At 42.7% G+C, this 15,320-nt stretch overlaps 1 protein-coding gene and 1 pseudogene across 12 annotated transcripts in view; one reads left to right on the forward strand and one right to left on the reverse strand.

The window, feature by feature from the left end:
* The window catches only part of PDE8B (phosphodiesterase 8B), a 294,732-nt gene that overhangs the window by 145,680 nt on the left and 133,732 nt on the right, over window positions 1-15,320 (forward strand). The gene's annotated exons all lie outside the window — the stretch shown is intronic.
* Window positions 8,539-10,371, reverse strand: LOC105064437 (U6 snRNA-associated Sm-like protein LSm3 pseudogene; annotated as a pseudogene).

The raw sequence follows: 15,320 nt of genomic DNA on the forward strand, positions 1-15,320 counted from the left end.
ACGAGCTGACCCAGAAACCAAGACATCACAAATAATTCTGATACTGGCACAGGAAGTACCTGCTGGATTCTGACACCCACAAAACGTATCCTTTCTAGATGAGATAGTCTGATATGTTGACACTTACCTGTTGATGAAAACTTATGTGTCAAAATGTTTTCCTTTCTTATTTGTTGCCAAAAAGCTCAGAACTGAGTTTTTTGTTGTTGTTGTTCAACCACAGTAACTAATTTATTGTCTTTACTGTAACAATTTCTGTACTCTGTCAAATGTTTTCTTTTATTGTATTTTTAATTCTAATCCTAATCTTATTTTTTTTAAAAACATTGTCAGTCACCTCTGAATTTCTAAAAACTCCCACTTGCAAAATGTCACTGTCTTTTCTCTCCAAAACTGTAGGCCTCTTGAAAAGCTCATGATTTGATTTCATTAAGTGGCCCTTCTAAGTGGTGCCTTCTCTCGCAGAGACCTCTTCCATCTGGGTCATCCCTTGTTTGTTCATGCTCGGGAAGTGTAAGAAGAGTAGCTCTTTGGGTGTTCTTCCAGAATTTAATTAGAAAAGGCAAAATGCTTGATAAAGAGGCACTTCTCTCAAGATTAAATATCCTGCGGGGAAAATGGGCTGAAGTTTCAACTGCAGGCCCTTCTGAGATCATTCAAATTGTCCTTGATTAAGATGTGTAGACAGAGAATAGTCCATTTCCCCTTCTTTTCTAGGGAGCAGGTAAGAGTACCTTCTCGGAAACTGGAGTGAGAACTTCTCTGCTCCTAAGGCCTTTCAGAGAGCTCAGCTCCAACTCTGCCCTGACCAGGCTGCTCAGGGAATAAGGGGACGTCCCCTTCAGCATGGGGGGGGGGGGTGCCACAGAGCGGGCTCGTGCCTTTGAGTAGCCTGCGACTTGGCGCTGTTCCTGAGGTGGGCGAGGGGCACAGTCGATCCTCACTACCTATGCACTCTGTATTTGCCTACTCTCCCACCAAGATTTTTGTAACCCCCAAAACCAATGCTTGCAGTGCTTTTGTGGGCCTTTGTGGACATGGGCAGAGCAGTGAGAAATGTGGGTCATCTGACATGCATGTCCTCCGCTGAGGTCGAACGAGGGGCTGCTCTGCCTTCTTATTTCCGCTCCCAGACTGTAAACAAGTGTCCTTTTCTCCCAGTCTGCTCAGTGTCATGTTTTCACATTTTAGTCCTCTTCATTGGTGATTTCACTGTTGAGTGGGCCCCCAGCCATCATGCTCAAGTGCTGTCTGGTGTCCCTAAGAGCAGGAAAGCTGTGGTGTGCCTCCCGAAGGAAAGATGTGCATTTGATGGGCTCCACTCAGGCACGAGCACAGTACTCTTCACCATGAGCTTGATGTCATGAATGGACAACGTTTTAAACAAGACATCTTTCAGCAGAAACACGTAAAACAAGGTTCTGTGTCAATCGGTTGACAAAAATATGACCAGAGGCTCGTAGGAACCTAACACTGCCTTTCCCCTAGAAGCAGTGGTTCAGTACTTATTAATTCGGTGTCTGCAGTGACTTTATAGAACAGGACCACTGGAACTAATGAGAATCGACTCCTTCTCTCTTCCTAACTCATAATCCTTCAAGTCTGTGGGACCCTGCCTTCAGCCCTCCGGATGAAGCATGGGGCTTTTTCTTTCTTTCTTTATTCTTGCTTATTATTTCTTGAATTTGTTCTCTCTGGAGAATTCTGCTTGGCAAATTATAAATGTTGTGTAGTGTTGAACTGAGCTTCTGAAAACCTGGTCAAAGTCATCTGTAAGGTTTTTATTCTACACATTGAACCAGTCTTTAATCAAATGGAGAACTCGGCCTTTCCTCAAGCTTCTCTCCTTAATGTGTTCACTGGAATAAATGTAAATGTAGGGATGTACAGTTGCCAATGTAGAAACCTTTGAATGGACCGAAAAAGAGAGACCACCTACAAATTTCTGTAGGGCCATTTATAGTCTTCGTCCTTGTTTTCTTAGTTTGGTAGGCGTTCAGTAATAATTTAGTTTGGTAGGCGTTCAGTAATAATTACTGCAAAACCTTGGTAAAGAAAACATTAAAACGTATATGCTCATCATGAGCTTTTGAAAGTAACTATTGAATTTGATTTATCCTATATCCCTTAAGCCCACCTGATACGTTTTCTTGCCATCAGATTTGCTTGTTGATCAATTGAGTGATTCATTCACCTCTTCCCACTTCCTGGAGGTTTAGCATCACTATTAAAAATAGCAAGAAAATGTTGCACAGTGGGTTCAAGTAAGAGCGTTGCCTCTTTTTTGAAATTGTGGCTCCCTCTCTGCTGTCCCTCCCTGGGCTGAAGGGACCTGCTGTGAGCCCCCACCTGGCATATTGTGGGTGGTGAGACAGGACTCTCTCCCAGAGGCCCTCACTGCGCCCACCTGACCTCACAGCCACTGCGCTGTGTCTCATCCCTCACCTACTCTTACATTGATCCATGTTCTTTCTCCTAATCAAGATCTTAACCAGGGTTTCTCACATGCCTCATCAGTCTTCATGGTGACCCAGTCTCCAGACAATGAGCTGTAATTCACCCAACTTTCATAAGGCTTCTTACATGATGTGAAATGATTACAAAGAGATTGTTTATGAGAGCTGTCAAACAAGAGTTCCGGTGAGGGCAATGTCTTTAGTGAACAAATGAATTGTCCACAGGTGGATTGGGAGCTTGTTTCATTTGAGATCAGAATAAGAGATTTCCTGAAACACATAAACAGTGAGCAGATTGCTTGAAGAGATCTCCTTACCAAACAGGGTGTATTTACTCGCCAAATTAGTTTAGTGATTATCCTTATTTTCCATATTAAGAACGAAAAAAAAAAAACCTGGTGGAAGAAGGACGGCTGGGCCTTAGGAAGGGGAGAGGCGCTTTGGCTAAAGAAGAGTGACCGCCACTGATCACTGAGTGGCTCCATTTGCCTTTGTATTATCAGCATCTCATTTCCTCCCATGCTCCTCCTAACCCTTCACTCCCACCTCTCCTTTGTGCCTAGCCCCAGTGCTAGCACCTGCTAAGAAGTCGGGTGACATGATGAGGTATTTGGTCGAGGGCTCCTAGCACTCCTGAACCTCAGCCTCAATTAGCCACCTTGCTTGATGTGGTCCTTTGGGGATACCTGTGCATAGAGCATAGTGACTGTTGATGACTCTTGCTGTTAAACCTTCCGCCCCAACCCCCACAAACATCCAAACGTGAGACCAGGAGAGCTCCCTTCATCAGACCATGTGGAGAGCTCCTTAGGCAGAAGGAAGAGCCAACCAGGGACATGACTTCTCTCTGAGGTGTGCGGCAAGGCTGGCAGCTCCAGGCTTTCTCTGCAAGCCGCTCCGGTTGCCTTGGGATACCTCACCAGCCAGGTGGGAGTTAGGCAGGCTCGGAGTCACACAGGAAGTCAAAAATCTCCTGAAGACTGTGCCCTTCCCCATGTAGAGTGGAGGCTCACTGCCCACCCCCACCCCCCACCATTTGCTCAGGAATTAAGTCAGCCCTGAGAGATAGCACCGTTCATGGAATCCCTGAGGTAATGACATTGTGGGAACATTGGCGAACTCCCAGTGGAAAAGACTCCAAACTGTAAAGGAATGTGCGGTAACTGCATTTAAATGACCAGGCCCTGCCTTTGCCTCTTCCTAGACCACTCCAGTGATGGGCCTCCAGTGAAGACATACAAATGGCCAATAGGCATATGAAAAGATGCTCAATATCGCTAATTATCAGAGAAATGCAAATCAAAACTGCAATGAGGTATCACTTCACACCAGTCAGAATGAATGGCCATCATTCAAAAGTCCACAAATGATAAATGCTGGAGAGAATGTAAAGAAAAGGGAACCCTCCTACACTGCTGGTGGGAATGTAGATTGGTGCAGCCACTATGGAAAGCAGTATGGAGATTCCTCAAAAAACTAAAAATAGACTCCAATGCCACTCCTGGGCATATATCCAGAGGGAACTCTAACTTGAAAAGATATATGTACCCCAGTGTTCACAGCAGCACTATTTACAGTAGTCAAGACATGGAAACAACCTAAATGTCCATTGACAGATGACTGGATAAAGAAGCGGTGGTATATTTATACAATGGAATACTACTCATCCATAAAAAAGAATAAAAATGCCATTTGCAGCAACATGGATTGACCTGGAGATCTTCATACTCAGTGAAGTAAGCCAGAAAGAGAAAGAAAAATACCATATGATATCACTTATATGTGGTATCTTAAAAAAAAAAAAAAGACACAAATGCAGACTCAGACATAGAAAACAAAACTCATGGTTACCAGTGGGAAAAGGGGGCAGGAAGAGATAAATCAGGAGTTTGGGATTTGGAGATATTAAAAATAATGTAAACATGTAAAATAAAAAGATGTAAAATAGATAAACAGCAAGTTTTTATTGTACAGCACAGGAAACTATATTCAATATCTTGTAGTAACTATAATGAAAAAGAATATGAAAAGGAATATATATGCATATATATGACTGAAACATTATGCTGTACACCAGAAATTGACATGACATTATAAACTCACTCTACTTCAACTAAAACCGAAGGTCATTCAAGAAAATAAGAAAAGTATAGTGTAATGACAATTCATAAGAGACCATAGAGTTGCCATGTTCTGAGATCAGTGGTAGACAGCGGAGAGTGTGGTGGGCTGGGATGGAGATGGGGAGGCAGAGGCAGGTAGAGGAATCTTTCAAATTTCAAGTTGAACTGTGGAGCAAAGAAAATAGTGACTGAAGGTCACAGGGAAGTTTATTTTTCAGGACGTGAAAGATAAACATTTTTCAGTGCAAGTGGAAATATTAGTGAAAAAGGGAATATTAGAGAGGGTGTGGCCCAGGAGTAGGCCGGAAGGAGTGGAATCGAGAAGAGGTGGAAGGGAGTGAAAGGAAAGGACACTAAGGTGGCAGCTGGATAGCCCCAAAGGTGCTCACTTCCACCAGTAAGAGCTGCCATGTCCTGAAGTTTGACCAAGTGCCAGATGCTTCCTATACATTCTCACCTAATGTTCACAGCAGTCACGTCACATTTTAAGATAAGACAGCTTGGGGCTCAGCACTGGTTATTCAGGGGACATGGGTTGGGGGGAGGTGGGATGTAACTCCAGTCAGTGTGACTTGCAAAATCTGCTCAGGTGGAGTCTTGCTACTCAAAGTGTGGTCCTCGGAACAGCAGCACCTGAAAGCCTGTTAGAAATGCTGCCTCTTGGGCCCCATCCTCAGAACGGCTGAAACCGCCCTGCATTTTAACAAAATCCCCAAGTGGTGGGTGTACATGAGAAAAGTTGAGAACCCTGGTCTGAACCTCGGTCCCCTTCTATCCCCAGGTGTAGGACGTTTGCTTGGCTTCCTGCTGAGAGGGAGGTCAGGGGAGCAGGGGGCTGGACGGGAGAGGCTGGAGGGTGGATTGGAACAGCAGTCATAGGAATATGATGGGCTGTGTTGATAGAAAACTTCTAAAATGTTATGATACCTGTTAATTCACGGGTTAAGGCTAGACTGCGTAATGGCTTCAGATAAGTCTGTATAATTGTGCTCTCCAGAGAGAATGCCCGGGTAACCTCGGTCGACTCTGGTTGTTCTAAGATTCTCAGCTACCTAGTCTCCTGGGGGTGTCATAGCACAGCTGACTGATCTTTTCTCAGCCTTGAACAGGTCCTGTTTCTTCACAGCTCTCTGCCCCTGGCACATGCCATGCCTCCTCTCTCTTCTTTGTCTCATTCTTTAAAACCTCCTTCTGAAAAGACTTCCTTGACCACCCCAACCCTCTTGTGATTTGGGCCACCACTCTCTGTGTGCTCCCATCAGCCATCTGCAAGGCCGGGGCTGGAACATAATCTGCAAAGGACTTAGCATAGTGTCTGGCACATAGTAAGTGCTCGATAGGCACCAGTGTCTATAATTAGCCCAGGAGGAGGAGAAAAAGTATCTGAGAGTAGAAGAACATGTGGTCGAGAGGGAGTGGCGCCATATAAAGGGGGCAAAGGTAACCCAAGATCCCAGCAGGAGCCATCTTGAAGTGGTGACTAAGAGTTTTCTGTGCTGGGAAGGGAAAGGCTAGAAGGCCAGGCAGGGGCCGTGGCATGGTTCTGAATGGCTCTGCTTGCTGCAAGGGTGATGATAAGGTGCGGAAGAAAGAAGACATCATTTTAAGGAAACTAGCTCATCCATATCCTTCGACTTTTAAGAAAGCTTTGTCTTTGTTACAGCTGGTTATAGGAGTTAAAACAAATGTATGACATGGCAGCGTTTTCTTTTTAGGTCACAGACATGTCTGTGTGCTATGTTGAAGCCTTTGTGATCACTGAAATGTATGGCTCCCATTTTAACATACGTTTTATAGAACCTGAAGCTGAATTTTACCATTCGTGTAACTTGTTTTTTTGATATTTTGTTTTATTAATGTATAATTATTTTCATAGTTATTGAATCTTTGCTTCTATCTGTAGAATTAATTCAATCTGTAGTTTATTTCAAATCAATTTCTTGAACAGTTACATGATAGCCTATTATATCATTCTTCCTGTGGGAAAATAGGATCATTTGTCTTAATTTAGTTTTTAAAAATTTCCTAAACATGTATTATCTGGAAAACACTACAAACAATGCTTTTTGAAGATGCTGTCAGGAACCAGAAATTACCCTTGTCCTTCAGGGAGCTGACAGCCTAAGAGGGGAGATATCACAGGTAGAAACGATTATAAACTCAGCAGTATAAGTCGTGCTGTAAGAGAGGGGGGCTACTACGCTCACTGGAGGAGAGTAACTCGCTTTTGGCTGGGGTGGGAGTAAGGGATGGAAGTCTACTTTGGCTCTGAGGCAAAGGTTGTTGTTCAGCTTGACCTTGAGGTTGGGTCTGGGTTTGATAGGAAGAAACAGGGCAAAAGGCATTCTAGGTGGGCAAAATATTATAAAATAATAAATTCTGATTTTCATGAACACATTGTCATGCCAGCTGGTTCCATTTCTAGACAATAGTTTCAGTATCCACAAAAGGAAGGAACTGCCATTTAATGAAGGCTAATGTTTAGGTACATGTATATTATTTCAATCAACCCTCACAAAAACCAGAGGAAGTTGGGAGGTATTGTTATCCCCATTAACAGGTAAAGAAACTGATGTTCAAAGAAGTTAATCATTTTGCTCAAGGTCATGCACTACTGTGCATGTAGCAGGGCTAGAATTCAAACATCTGCTTCTAAAGCTCACACTCTTTCCACTGCTTCCTTCTGCCTTGCTGTGGACATGTTCACATATTGCCGATCATTCATTTATTCATTCCACAAATATTTATTGAGTATTTAACATGTCCCAGGTGCCATGCTCAGCACTGGGGACACAGCTATGAGCTTCAGTTGTCATCTTCCTGGTAATGCAGCCGTGCTGTGCCATGGTCCCTGCTACATGTATGGGGCACATGGAGAAACAAATCACAGCTTGACATTTCTGGGACATTTAGGTTTCCAATTAATTTGTATATTCAGAAGATTAATTTGCTCTCCTGATTTCATCAAATATCTTAATTATTACCCTCATCAAATAATTAGAAAAGGCATAGTGCTCACTGAGAAATAATAGGTGGAAAAATAACACATATTTAGATGTCATAGTCAGAAGATCTCCACCTTAAATATTTTATGAAAACATCAGTAGTTTAGGATTTTTGCAGTTGATAGACCTGAGTGCCCAAGAGCATACCTCACCTCAGCAAGCCATGTAGATTGTGATACCGTTTAAAGTCCTTGCAAGTGTTTCGGAGAGAGAAGGAGAGAGAGATTTTGTTGACAACCAAATGAAATTATGTGGTCAGGAATTTAATCTACTGGCCTACTTTTAAAACAAAATCTTTTGAAAATACTGAGAAATGTACGAAGTAAAGTAAAAATCACCCAATTATCACCAGGTTAAAAAAAAATATGTATGCATATCCATACTTGTTTGTCCATTTGTCCCATTCATACATATATATGAAGTCTCTTTCCCTGATAACCTACTCCTGCCGCCCCACCCTAGAGGTGACCACTGTTAGCAATTTGGAATTTGTCCCTCCTGAATAGTGACTCTTACTTACTCCTTACCTACAGTGACAGATCCAGTTTAATTTCTACATACAATCTTTATTTTATTTTATTTTATTTTTACAAAAACAGGGCCATTACTCTGTTTTAACTTTTCTGCCATTTGCCCTTTTTAAACTTAAGGTAACTTTGGGCCCATGAATTAACTTATCTTTAATTTTTAAGAGAACATCTGTCAGTTTCTCCCACAAGGATGCAAACATCATTGGGTTATCAGCAAATTGTAGGAAAGGCTGGGAGGGTGGTCTTACGGTCAGTTGGGGGGCAACATTCTTCAGTATGTGAAGCCTGGGAGTAAAATAGAAATATGTTGACTCAACTGAAATACTACCAGCGACTGTCAAGAAAAAGCTACGGATTTGCTTTTAAGTGCTTTAATTGCTACACAATTCCCCTTAGTTACTTTGTGAACTTGTAAAATCCCACCCACAGTAAACGTCGGGTTTGACATGTTGTGAGAATTGTTATGAGGATTGCAATTCTTTGTGTCCCAAATGCACAGTGCTTCCAAGATATTTTATAAAATGTCAAATTTCGTTTCAGTATCTTAACAAAAAACAAAAAATCTAACCACAAAAAAGACTGGGAAATGTTAAAAGTACTTATTATCCTATGAACACACCAAAGGGTACTTAAAAATGATATAAAATGTGTAAGTATGTATACTGTCATCCTCTGAACTGAAGCGAGTACGTGTGTATGTTATCCTTTGGGCTGAATTAGTTATGTGAAACAATGAAGTTCAAAATATGAGTATAGTAACTGTGGTATGAATTTCCCAAATTACTTAAATGATTGTCTCAAGCCTCCACGTCATTTGTTTCTAGTCCTTATTGAGTCAGGGCCAGCCTGGTGAACCTCCACCACTGCCTGAGGCTGGAAAGCCATGATTTGGAGGCTGTTGGGGTCACCAGTGCTGTCGCTTAGGCCCCAAACATCCTTACGTTTCTCTCTGTCTCAGCCTACAGCTGTCAGCTGCCATTGCCTGGGACCATCACTGGGGCTTTGTGGCTTTTGATTTTTTCCTCATCCATAAATGCAGTTGGCTGAATTAAGGCCCAAGTTTACCACCTCTTCTATAGATAAAGTTCCCTGTGACCCTCTGTTCAGAACTTGGGCCGTTGTCTTGCACTTCCATGCTCCGGGGAGATTCTGGTAAGTAGGAACCCGACCTTGCTGACTTTGGGCAAAGTCATCACATATCCTTTAGCCCTTAATGATGGTCTTGCTCAGGACTGTCCATTTTAGCTTTTCATCTCTTGTGTTCCCATGAGATGGAAATCATGAGTCCAGTTCTCTTCAAAGACTTCTCCTTGAGGTCATGGCAAGACTCCATGTTATTTTATTTTATTTTTTGCTTTAAAAATCAAAAAAGGAAACATCAAATTTAATTTAAAGGGAAAAAAAACCCAGAAATTGAAAAAAAACAACAGAGCAAATCAACTCCTGGAAAAGTTCTGCATCTTGGTGATCACATTTATCAGAGGAGTTGGAGAAAAATTAAAATGCCATTTAGCTTAAGAATTTGTGAATTCTGTCTAAATCAGCTTATTTCAGGAACAGAAGAATTCTTGGTCATTTCTTAGTATCAGAATCTTTGCAGGTTTCTCTTTTGAGTATCTTCTGCATTTAAATAGGCAATCGTACAAAGTCTCCTATCTTCCACACAGGGTAAATTCTTTGTTTTATCCAACTCTCAATGACAGGTCAACTAGCACAACCCCATCTCCCCAGACCAAGAGCATCAGAATATTCCCTTTTGCTGATTTATGTATTTCTTCATATGTTTCTTCATCAGTTTCTATAGTTGTCACAGTTCCTTCCTCATCTCCCAACGTCATATTTAAATGTTGATCGTAAGCATGTAACCTGCCTTGAAGCTCTCTGTCATTTCCTGTTTTCATAGATTCACTCATCCAGGCTGAGCCTGGTGAGGTCCCAGGGCTCCTGTGCGGTGTTGGTGATTTGTTGCTGGTCCACGTCGTCTGCTGTATTTCAAACCCTGTGCCCTTTCCTGCCTCTTCCATATTATTTTAAAGAGAGAGAAGCTTTTCAAATATTTGAGTGGATTGTTTGGCATATTAGTTCTGAATCAATCATCATTTAAATTTCTCTTTCCAATTAACACCTGTTTAAGTTGGTACTTCAAAAAATTCCCTGTTTATACAGGGAATGAAATGTACCTACCTGAAATAAGTACTATGAAGATACGAAATTTGTGGCTCCTGTTACTCCTGACTGTGACAGTGCTCAGTTTCATGCTTTAATTTCTGTAAACTTCTGACGTAAAACAAATATACTCTAGCTTGTGAAATCATTTTAATTGCTTTCTTAAATTGTTTTCGTTCCATCCGTAATTATATTTTAATATCACATTGGACTAAATACTGTTGATTATGTGGAGCCCTTATGTGTGTGTGTGTTTGTAATAAAAATGAGAAGAGGGAGTTTAGATTTGGGGAGACACCACCAAAAAAAATAAACTTGCTTCATTCCAAATTTCCAATTCTTTGATGATTTGATTGTAAACAGGATAATTCTTCTTGTTGCATTTACAAAATGCAGTGCATGATGAACTAGAATTGCTATTCCTATGCCAGTTACTTTTATTTTATTCTGTATTTTTCCTTCTGGATGTTCTTAGTGCTGTGTTCTTTTAATCTCTGTCTTTAGAGCTTCTTCACGCCTTAGCTGTGGCTCCCCTCTCCCCACCCCCCACCCCTGCTTTTTAAAGTCAGTATTTATTGGGAACTTCGGGCCAGGTGCTAAGTGTCAAGTGTTTTCCAGACATTGCTTTGATTACTTAATTATAAGAACCCTGTGGTGAAGGTATTACTGTCCACATTTTACAAATATGCAAACTCAAGCCCAGAAAGGTTCAATAACTCCAAAGTTACCCAGATGGTTAATGATGACGGTGGGAGTTGAAGACTTACTTTGATTTATTACCCGGTACCCTCTCTGAGCCAGCTTTGGGTTTTTGGTAAAACAAGAATGATAATCTTAGTCTCATGGGCGTATCTGGAGGCACCAGTGAGAAAAGGGATGCAGGACAGCCTACTGCACTGAGCTTGAGCAGCCTGGGCACGACTTGTACAGCACAAGTAGTCATTTTCCCCTTTCTGGGTTCTGGGTAGCAATGTCTCCCACTGGGTGCACTTCATCCTGCCACCCAGCACGCACCGCAGCTCTGGGTTCATGTGCGCCAAGGAAGTGCAGATACACCGGAAACGCCTAATTAAGCAGGAAAGCCGAGGTGAGAAAATGCATGGCCTTGAGAACCTTATATTTACTCTTTATCACCTGATTGATGGGACCCTTCCAAGGCTGGGGCAGGGCAGGTGATGGGTGTTAAGCAGGGGACTGAAGAACTGAGAGCTCTTGGAGCCTGCACTTCTTGTTGCCCTCTAGGCATCTGGCCTTTGTGTTTCAGGCCGTCATATGCAAGCCCTCCCCTGGAACAGCTGTCTGGATCACACCTGTGCATCCGGAGGCCTCCTCCCTGCCACCTGCAGACACCTGCTCTGTGGTTGTCGGAGCCCTATCGGTGGTAAAGGACCAGTGTTGTGAGTGTGTGTGTTTTCCAATTTATTGCAAACAAGCACTCATAAAATACAATCAGGATGGATTATTAGAAAAGTGACTTTTTTAAAAGGCACACAGAACACAAGCAGAAATATTTTATTAGAAGATTCAACAGCAAAAAAATTAGATTTCCAAAAATGTGCAGGTGATGCCAACTTGCTCGAAGTTTATAAGCATTTATTCTCAGTTTCTGTCCTGTCTCATCGCTGTTGGATAACAGTTCCCAGGCCTGTACCAGAGTGCACTTTGAGAAGCCGGCCTGGAGCCCATCCTGACTGAGGGGGGCCGTGCGTGTATAGGTGCAGGTCCTCCTGCCAAGGTCTGGATTCGTGCCTGCTGCCATCAGCCTGTGTGTGGCATGCTTGGGTGTAGAAGACAGCCAGTCCCCTGCTGTCCTCCATCATAGCTCTGCCCTTGAGACTTGGTCCCTGCCTGAGCTCCTGGTCACATTCTGGCTTTTCCTGATGCTCAAGCCCAGCCCTGAATCCTGACTGATGTGGCTGTGGCCCTGAGAAGGTCTTGCCAGCATTCTTCTCCCAGGTCTCCATTCTGCTGGCTGGATGTACAGTCATGGCAGGATTCCAAGCTAACATATTAGTTTCTTATTGCTGCTGTAACAAATTACTACAGATTTGGTGGCTTAAAACAACAGAACTTTGTTCTCTTAGAGTCCTGGAAGCCGGAAGTCTGAAATTAGTCATGCGGAGTAAAGTCACGTTGTTGGCAGAGCTGGTACTTTCTGGAGGGTCTAGGGGAGAATTCATTCTTGCCTCTTTTGGCTTCTGTGACTGCCAGCATTCTTTAGCTTGTGGCCACATTAATCTCACATTGCCTTTTCCTTTTCTGTGGTCAAATCTCCCTCTTACAAAAACACTTGTGATTACATTTCTGGCCCACCCTGATATCCAGAATAACCTCCCCATCTCTAGATCATTAACTTAATCACCTCTGCAAAAAGATGATTACTTTTGCTGTGTAAGTAAATTTCAGTTTCCAGGGATTAGGACCTGGATCTCTTTGGAGGACGTTATTCAGCCACCAGCTCCAGATTTGGGGATTCATTTGATTGTCATCTGACCCACTGTAGTTTTTGCTTTTGTTGTATAGTGCCTCCCCCAACACACACATACATGCTGCCACCTGCCAGACGGACTCATTTGTAGAGTCTGAGGTGGTCAGAATCTGGGGGTACTGGTGTGGCAGCTGATAATTATTGGTTAATTTGCATTTTAGACACTCTGCTAAGGACTTTGCAGAGTAGCCTATTTAATACTTGCAACAACCCAAGAGGTGCTGTGGCTTCCAACTTAGAGGTGAAGAAATGGAACCTTAAGGAGATTAGGTAATTGCCCAAGGTCCCTTGGCAAGTAGAGCTATATGCAGTCCCAGACAGTCTGGCTCCAGAGTTGGAGTACCCCTCCCACACACACACACGAGACTGCCTTGGGACAGAGGCAGACGCTGAGATTTGGGACACAAGCATGTCTCTTCCCCCCAAGCACCAGCCATGCAGCAGGGCTAGTGCCCCAGCCTGGCCCTGTGATCCCAGCCTCTCTCCTTTCCCCTCTGGCCTGTGGGATGCACCTTCCCAAGAAGGGACAGCACGAAGGACTCTCCCCTCCCTCCCAGAAGAACACACGGAGCTCCAGACCCAAGGTGACCAACTGACTGTGTGAAGAGTACTGACACTTCTAGGCAGGCTTTGTGTCACCCCCACACTGCTGCCCCTTGGACAGGAATAGAGCTGGCAGTCAGCCAGTGCCAGCTGGGTTTGAATTTGTCTGCTGGTCCAGTCGTGCTGTCATTACGCATCCTCGGCTGGAAGTCAGACGGGAAAGAGTACTGGAGGGTGTTCTCACACTCTGTGCTCCTGGGAGCTGCCCCTCCTGGCGGCCCTGGGACCCTCTGGGCCCTTCTGCTTCCATTCAGAAGGCAGTGCCAATGACGCTCGCTGGTAGAGCTGCAGCTGGAGTTTTGGGAAAGGCTGTTAGCTGTGAGTCATATTCCCTGACAGCAAATTCTGAGTCCTAATGGAGCAATGTCCAGCTGACTCAGGAAAGCTAGAAATCAAGAACTCTGCCTGGTGGCCAGAGGCAGTAGCCGGATGTAGCAGGAGAGCCAGGCTTCCTCAGAAGGCTGAGGCTCAGCCTGTTCTGAATCCCCAGTTGATGGAACCATAAAAGCAAAGTGTTGTGTTATGACACTGACCTTAGAAAGTGCTTGCTACGGGTTCCTTTGCGAAGGTGCCTCCCCCAGAGCTGTCCAAGCTGGGCCAGAGATAAACACTTCATCCCCTCAGACTAGGAGTTTGATAAGTTTGATAAGTTCCACATAATTGAAATGTATTTTAATAATAAAAGTGTAAATATATTATTGATGAGAATACAAGTTTTTTGCATGTCTTTTACATTATATAAGTAAGCACTGAAGTGGTTTATTTTTTAATAGACCTTATTTTTTAGAGCAGTTTAGATTTACAACAAAACTGAATAGAAAGTCAGAGAGTTTCCATATACCCCACCCCATCCCTACGTGTGCACAGACTTCCCCATTATCACCCTGTCCCACCAGAGGGTACATTTTTTACAGTTGGTGAACCTAGATTGACACATCATTATCACCCAAAGTCCACAGTTTACATTAGGGTTCACTCTTTTTTCTTCTTTTTTAAGTTTAAAAAAATTTTTTATTGAAGTATAGTCAGTTTACAATGTGTCAGTTTCTGGTGTATAGCATAATGCTTCAGTCATACATGAACATATTTTTTTTTCATATTCTTTTTCATTACAGGTTACTGTAAGATATTGAATACAGTTCCCTGTGCTATACAGTATAAACTTGTTTATCTATTTTATATATAGTAGTTAGTGTCTGCAAATCTCAAACTCCCAATTTATCCCTTCCCACCCCCTTTCCCCACCAGTAACCATAAGTTTTCCATTTCTGTGAGTCTGTTTCTGTTTTGTAAACAAGTTCATTTGTCTTTTTTTTTTAAGATTCTGAATGTAAGTGATATCATACGGTATTTTTCTTTCTCTTTCTGGCTTACTTCAGTTAGAATGACAATCTCCAGGTCCATCCATGTCACTGCAAATGGCATTATTTTATTATTTTTTATGGCTGAGTAATATTCCATTGTATAAATATACCACAGTTTCTTTATCCAGTCATCTGTCAATGGATGTTTAGGTTGTTTCCATATCTTGGCTATTGTAAATAGTGCTGCTATGAACAGTGGGGTGCATGTATCTTTTTAAGGTTCCCCCTGGATATATGTCTAGGAGTGGGATTCCTGGTTCATATGGTAAGTCTATTTTTAGTTTTTTGAGGAATCTCCGTACTGTTTTCCAAAATGGCTGCACCAAATTACATTCCCACCAGCAGTGTAGGAGGGTTCCCTTTTCTCCACACCCTCTCCAGCATTTATCATTGGTGAACTTTTTAGTGATGGTCATTCATTCTGACTGTTGTGAGGTGATACCTCATTGAAGTTTTGATTTGCATTTCTCAGATAATTAGCGATATTGAGCATTTTTTCATGTGCCTATTAGTCATTTGTATGTATTTATTGGAGAATTGCTTGGTTAGGTCTTCTGCCCATTTTTGGATTGGGTTGTTTTTTTT

This window comes from Camelus bactrianus, chromosome 3, assembly GCF_048773025.1.
Source record: "Camelus bactrianus isolate YW-2024 breed Bactrian camel chromosome 3, ASM4877302v1, whole genome shotgun sequence".
NCBI classification, from domain to species: Eukaryota; Metazoa; Chordata; class Mammalia; order Artiodactyla; family Camelidae; genus Camelus; species Camelus bactrianus.